At 49.0% G+C, this 6,161-nt stretch overlaps 1 long non-coding RNA gene across 2 annotated transcripts; it reads right to left on the bottom strand.

Moving 5' to 3' along the window:
• Positions 1 to 1,438: 1,438 nt before the first annotated feature.
• Positions 1,439 to 5,726, bottom strand: LOC112842215 (uncharacterized). Of its 2 annotated transcripts, none has more exons than XR_003213945.1 (4): positions 5,301 to 5,726; positions 3,163 to 3,258; positions 1,681 to 1,883; positions 1,439 to 1,585 (listed from the first exon to the last, which is right to left on the bottom strand). It is a non-coding gene; the product is annotated as an uncharacterized LOC112842215 (long non-coding RNA). The 2 variants fall into 2 exon arrangements; XR_003213946.1 differs by lacking the exon at positions 5,301 to 5,726 and adding an exon at positions 5,083 to 5,220 and having other exon boundaries at positions 1,443 to 1,585.
• Positions 5,727 to 6,161: the final 435 nt, after the last annotated feature.

The following is a 6,161-nucleotide window of genomic DNA, read 5'->3' as shown; positions in this document are numbered from 1 at the left end:
TGTGCTAATTGTGCAATTAGATAGGAACCTTTCCTATGGTTCCGTCTGTTGCTGCTAAGAGGGCATTTTTGTTGGCTGACACACTCAGCAAGCTAATTAAGAGACGAGCCACGAGGTTTGCACGTCTACAGAAAGATAAATAAAAGAGTGCCTTTTTTGGACCTCCCCACGACGTAAAGATGAAAGTTTTATTCCCTTTGAGTGAGGCCAATGAGGTAAATGTTTATTTTGTTTATTATCGTTGTATGTAAATACGCGAGTGTTGCGTGATTTTCCAGTGCAATTCCCGCAGTGTGAAGTGTAATGTGTATTTTATTGATCCTTTTGTTGGAATGTTTCGTTATATAATGCTTAAGGACTTTATTAAGTTTGTATTTCTTTTTAGTTCTGACGGCATTGTATCGGCTGTGGTTGGACATCATTACATGTTAAGACATCTCGAAGAATCCTCCTGTCCGAAATAAATGTCAGTTTAAACGCAAAGAACAAGTTGAGCTTTATTAAGACTCGAGGGGAGTAACAGTAACATTAAAACTTAGTAGCGTCGGCTGCATTCGGAGTAGTCTACGAATTTGGACAGCCCTTTGGCACGTTGCTGTGATGTAATCGGTCTACAAATGCAGCCTCAGGAAGATGCAGCCCATGAATTTGGACACCACCCCCAGTCAACATTTGCCCCCCTTCATAACACCAGTAGGCGGGGAAATGTTTATATAACTCACCTGTTTGCATTATTAGGGGTGTGGCCTCTTTGACTGACAGGTAGATGGTATCTGCAGTTTGGACTTCTGGACCAACCCAGTATTACAAGAAAGCGTGTAATAGCCCCGCTGCTGCTCTGCCAAGCGTGGTGTGTACACGCTAACCTGTGTTTACATGTAAAAGTCTTAATAAGGTCTGTTTAAACGTTTCACGTCATTATTTCCATGTTGGCTTGAAATGTCTCCCTCTGCTGGCTCTGCAGCTTACTGCACATTTGGAGGGTCACAGCGTGAAATGGACACTGTGGACGGCGTGTCTTTTACACACTTTGCTGTGATATCGGGACAACGGGACGGCGTTTGTGCTGTTGGAGCCTTTTTAATGACATCATGTGACCAACAATATGGCTGCTGTGAGGTTACTGTACAGAGCGTCCACAAAGGCGGAGCTCCAGTTTGAGTGAAATTCAAGGATTTTGATTGGATGTTACTAATGAGCAGGTATGTACGTAATTTCTGATTGGATCAAAACAGCCTGGAGTCCATCTTTTATGTACAGTCTACTGTGAGTAAGCACGCGTCACGCCGCTTTCACTGGTCCAGCAGTCAGCACTGGTGGCTGAAACAGGCTGCAATGCGGAATCAAAGGATTCTAAACAGCGCAATGACATCATAAGCGTGATGACCTCATCGGCAGCGTCTGTGGGCGGGTTCACGTAAACAGACTGAGACACTCGGAAAGTTTATTTTCACTGCTTTACTGAGAAAGATCCAAACGCTCTGACAGCGATCACATCAGCACACATCAGCCTCAAAGATTCAGCTGTGGCGTGATCGCCGAAGGCCAGTGATGCCTCCAAGACTGTCACAAGGAGCCACAACACCTGAGGAGGAGGAAGAGGACGAAGAGGAGGAGTTAATGAGCAGCAGATGATGAAGAGTGGAATTCAGCGTGCATGTGACAACTTCCTGTTCTCACCTGAAACTTGATGAAGGTCACAGGAAGTGTCCAGACCTCCTCATGTCCAGCAGCCTGGTGCTCGGCACCCCCTGCAGGAAGTTCTGTCAGCGCTGTATTTTCTTTAGGTTTTGATTTTCTCGTCCAACGCTACAAAAATCAAAACCTAAAAAAACCACAGAGCCGCAGCAGCAGCACAGCGGCGCCGTGGGACACGCCCCTTCCTGTTTAGAAAAAAAAACAAAAAAACCCACACTGGGTCACACAGACACTGCTGAAGGAATACCTGAGATCACGCTTCTTTACCCTCCCCCACAGCCACACCTCCAAACATGACGGTCAGCACCGCAGTTTTAGGTCACGCCCTCCCTTAAAGAGGAACCATCTTCTGACCCTGCTCCGCCATGATTCCTAACAGCATCCATGCAGCGATCCAGGAATGTTGTCAGAGCTCGCTCGATGTCAGAAACATTTAGTAATAAAAGGTCAGAGCGGCGTGCCTGTCTGAGGCCACAGCAGAGGGGATACAGCGGCGAACAACAGCCGCTTCACAGGTGACGTGACCTGTGGAGACTGTGCGCCGAGTTTTACCGCACGGTTGCCGGGCTGGTGTCACTACGTCAGTCCTCAGGTGGTTGAACAGGACAGGTGAGCCCTGTGGGGTTCCTGTTCCTGTCACCTGCATCTGATTGTATCCAGATATCAAACATGGCCGACACTGCGGTGATCGTTACCGACCTTGATGCATGCGCACAGTCGAGCTAACATTGGAAAAAGCTCTCGTCATCTGAGACCGCCTCCTCAGCCTGAACACGAGGTGATCGGGGTTGTCCGGGTCAGAGTGCGCTAACACGTGTTTCATCCACTAACGTCCACATCACTGCCGCTCCAGCTGTTCTAATGCGGCGCTCAGACGTCCCTATTATACCCGATGTCCTGACGGGCCTGTCGGAGCAGATGCTGTGCATCGACCGGAGGTCGGACCAGCGAGCTCACCTGTGAGCCCGGCGTCGCTCACTGAGCTTTCTGTCAGCGCCACAGCCCTGCTGCTGTTGCCTAGCAACAGGCTCCCTCTGCATTTCAGCAGGACCGAAGGAAGCTGCAGAGCGTCACGTTCAGCATGCAGCTCTGTAGTAATCAGTAATCAATCAACATTAATGAATCCATATGGATGACCTCAGCAGGCTCGCTGCGTTACATTCTCTAAGGGTGTGGAAACACTCCAACATCTTTACCACGGAAACATGTTTCCATGGTTACTGCTGGATGATGAACAGTGACGGCCATTTAAAACTTTTCTACTCCTGGATCTTTATGACATCACCAGCACCATACAGATGCCTGTGAGGGGCAGCCAATCAGAAGCCAGCTGTCTAAAAGGGGAGGGACTACAGTAACTTGTTTCAGACAGATGATGATGTTAGGATAGAGGAGTATGACTGCGAGCCCTGAATCATGCTAAGCTGCTCTGAGTAAAAGATTCTGAGCATGCTGAGTTCTCACCTGCTGTCATGGCAACAAGCTCTGGAGATCAACACCGCAGTCGTGGATGAGGAGCTGACACTGTCAGTCAGAGCCAATCATAACGGAGAGAGACAGCTGCACAGAGAAGAAGAGGGCGCAAGTTATTACAGGCAGCACCTAGGAAACACTCCACACAACAGGGGGGGCTGTTCCCGACTCGGAAAACTCCATTCCTCCTGGTCATTGAGCTATCGATCCCGCTTATTGGTTCTTGCACTCGTGTTATGATCAGCTGATTTTAATTGGCGTGTCGGAGGAGGAAAACGGTGGCGCAGTCTCCAGCGTGGATATGCACGTCACTTTTATTTTATTGCACAAAAGGACGAGATACAAACTGCAGTCTGCTGCTAACACAACTTCACTCTTTACAAGCATCTGCACAGACAGCATGCTAACGCTAAGCTAGCCAAGAACCCAGAGTGCACCAGGTAACAAACAGATGAGCAGTCAGACTGCAGCCTCCTCTACCTGTTCAGAATCACTGTGGTGACCGCTTTTTGTGCTGGTTTTCATCATTGCGTTGTACTAAGGCAGGGGTGGGCAACTCCAGGCCTCGAGGGCCAGTGTCTTGGAGGTTTTAGATATCACCCAGGTTATCACACCTGAATCAAATGATTAGTTTGTTACCAGGCCTCTGGAGAACTACAAGAATGGTTGAGGAGGTAATTTAGCCATTTGAATCAGCTGTGTTGGATCAAGGACACATCTAAAACTTGCAGGACACCGGCCCTCGAGGCCTGGAGTTGCCCACGCCTGTACTAAGAGAAAGACCTGAGAGACGTGTGTGCTGCTACGTGGGGCTGTAGCCTCGGGGTTATATCGTTAGATGGTAATTACGAGCGCTTCAGATCATTTTACACTGGAACATGAAAGTAACGAATAGTAGAACAAAGTGTTCTGTGTAATATGTTACTGATGACAACAAAGAAGGAAACCTCAGCAGGCTCAAACATGCGACCCACAGCGTGTAGTTCATTTACATGACTGTAATGACTTAGTAATGCTGGTGACAGACAATCCATAAGAGACTGAATACTGGGATCGCTCAATTCCTATCAGTTCCCATCCCCAGCCAGCTGATGACATCATAATGTTAAACTGTGACATGAAATGTGGACCGTGGGTTCAGGACCTCAGCGTCCACGCACATAAACATCGCTCAGCTGGAAATGAATCTGCAGTAATCCTGATGACAGGCAGGCAGCTGTACACTCTGAAATCTGACTGTCAGAGCAGCACCTGAACAGAGCATCGTAAATAAAGCAGAGTCCATCATTATTTTAATTTCACACACAGAGACCAGCTGTCAATTTACCTTCTTATAAATATACATCATCTTTTCTAAAGAAAGCTCGTTTGTATAAATGTGAAGATGCATTTGTGGTTTTCCTGTAAACGTCAAACTACACCACTCCGTGCGGATGCTTCAGATTATAAAGATGAAACGTTTAAATGTTGGCGGACATGTTCTCCCTTTTATTGTTTCATATTACACATTTATTTTAATCGTAGACACGAAAAGGCGTTTTGATATTCACATATGAGAACACAATAAGAACATCTCCACACTGAAGGTGAAAATGAACGCTGACAGCCTGCAGTTACCCGCTGATAAACCTTAAAAGGGGCGCATTCCGAACCCCATTGAAGAAATCTCCGTTTTAACTTTGGTGTTAAATTTCCCGGGATAGCGAAGGAAACCCTTCAGATCGGTTAGCGGCCGGTAACGGCGGGCTGTGCCGCTGTTTTCGGCAGCCTCGTTTATCCCCCAGTTATTTGGACCTGGACGAGAGGACTGAGGTTTCCACCCAGTCACGTAGGTTTCGGCGCCGCCGACGAGAATGGTATTTATCGACGACAGCGACACATAAAAACGCTAAAAAGGTTCATTTTTCTTACACGCAGCTTCCTTATGGGTGAGCCGAATTGACGGGCGGCTTCTCGGCTCTCACTGAGGACATTACACCGCAGTTCAGGCGGAAAAGACGGGAGCAGTCAGCGCCAGGAGCGAAAACCGGGATTTCTGACGGCTGCTTCGGAGCTAGCCGTTAGCAGCTGCTGCTAGCGCTGCCGCAGCGGTCAGCCACCGCTGCTGCAGTGCGGACGGACGGACTCACGGGCAGAGCGCGGACCGCTCCCGGTGCTCCCCGGCCCCGCGGACAGGCCGCTGGCTCTCGGCGAGGACTCCTCCCGTACCCGCGAGCCCTGCCGTCGATCCATCGGGGCGTTAGACCGTGAGGACCGGACCCTCCGTCTCCTCCGTTCGGTGCCAAGATGTCTGCGCCGCGGCGGAGCTCCGCGTCAGCTGACGGAGCCCCGCCGGCCGCGTCCCGCTCAGAGCACCGCCCTCCTCCGCCGGGACACTCCCTGCCCTGCGGGACAACAGCTGACCGCCGCGGCTCCCTGTGCCAGCGGCCCGGGGTCTGGTGTCGATGTGGTTCGAACACCAGCGCGTCCCGGTCCCCCGCCGTGCCCGCTCCCGGAGCCCGAGGCGGCAGCTGAACGGTTTGGGACGCGTCCCAGCAGAAAATAGTGCGGTGTGAACACGAGCCAGTGACGTCACTGTCCGGGCCCAGACATCAGGGGTCCCCAAAGACCAAGGTTAGGCTTCAGGGTGACCGTGGGAGAATGTGTTCACTACAACGAATTGATGAAGGAGGCGTGTTTTGTTTCTGAGTGGAAACGTTCAGATTGAAGCTCTTCAGGGTCACCGGACATATTTCTCTGTTTTTACATGTTCTGGATTCTTTTTCAAATATTACCTAGTTTTGACTTTTACACTACCTGTATAAATGAATTACTTTATTATTTTTATTCATGTGGATATTGAACTTATATGTCTATAAATCCACATCACGTGAAAAATGACACGTTTATTTTGTTATAAAAATAAACTTGTGATATTTATGTCATATGTACTATATCCACATGAATAAAAAATAAAACAATTCTGACCAGTTATGTTTACATTATACATG

This window comes from Oreochromis niloticus, linkage group LG14 (assembly GCF_001858045.2).
Source record: "Oreochromis niloticus isolate F11D_XX linkage group LG14, O_niloticus_UMD_NMBU, whole genome shotgun sequence".
NCBI lineage: Eukaryota > Metazoa > Chordata > Actinopteri > Cichliformes > Cichlidae > Oreochromis > Oreochromis niloticus.
The sequence above is the reverse complement of the archived record's forward strand: the minus strand, read 5'-3'. Positions and strand labels throughout refer to the sequence as shown.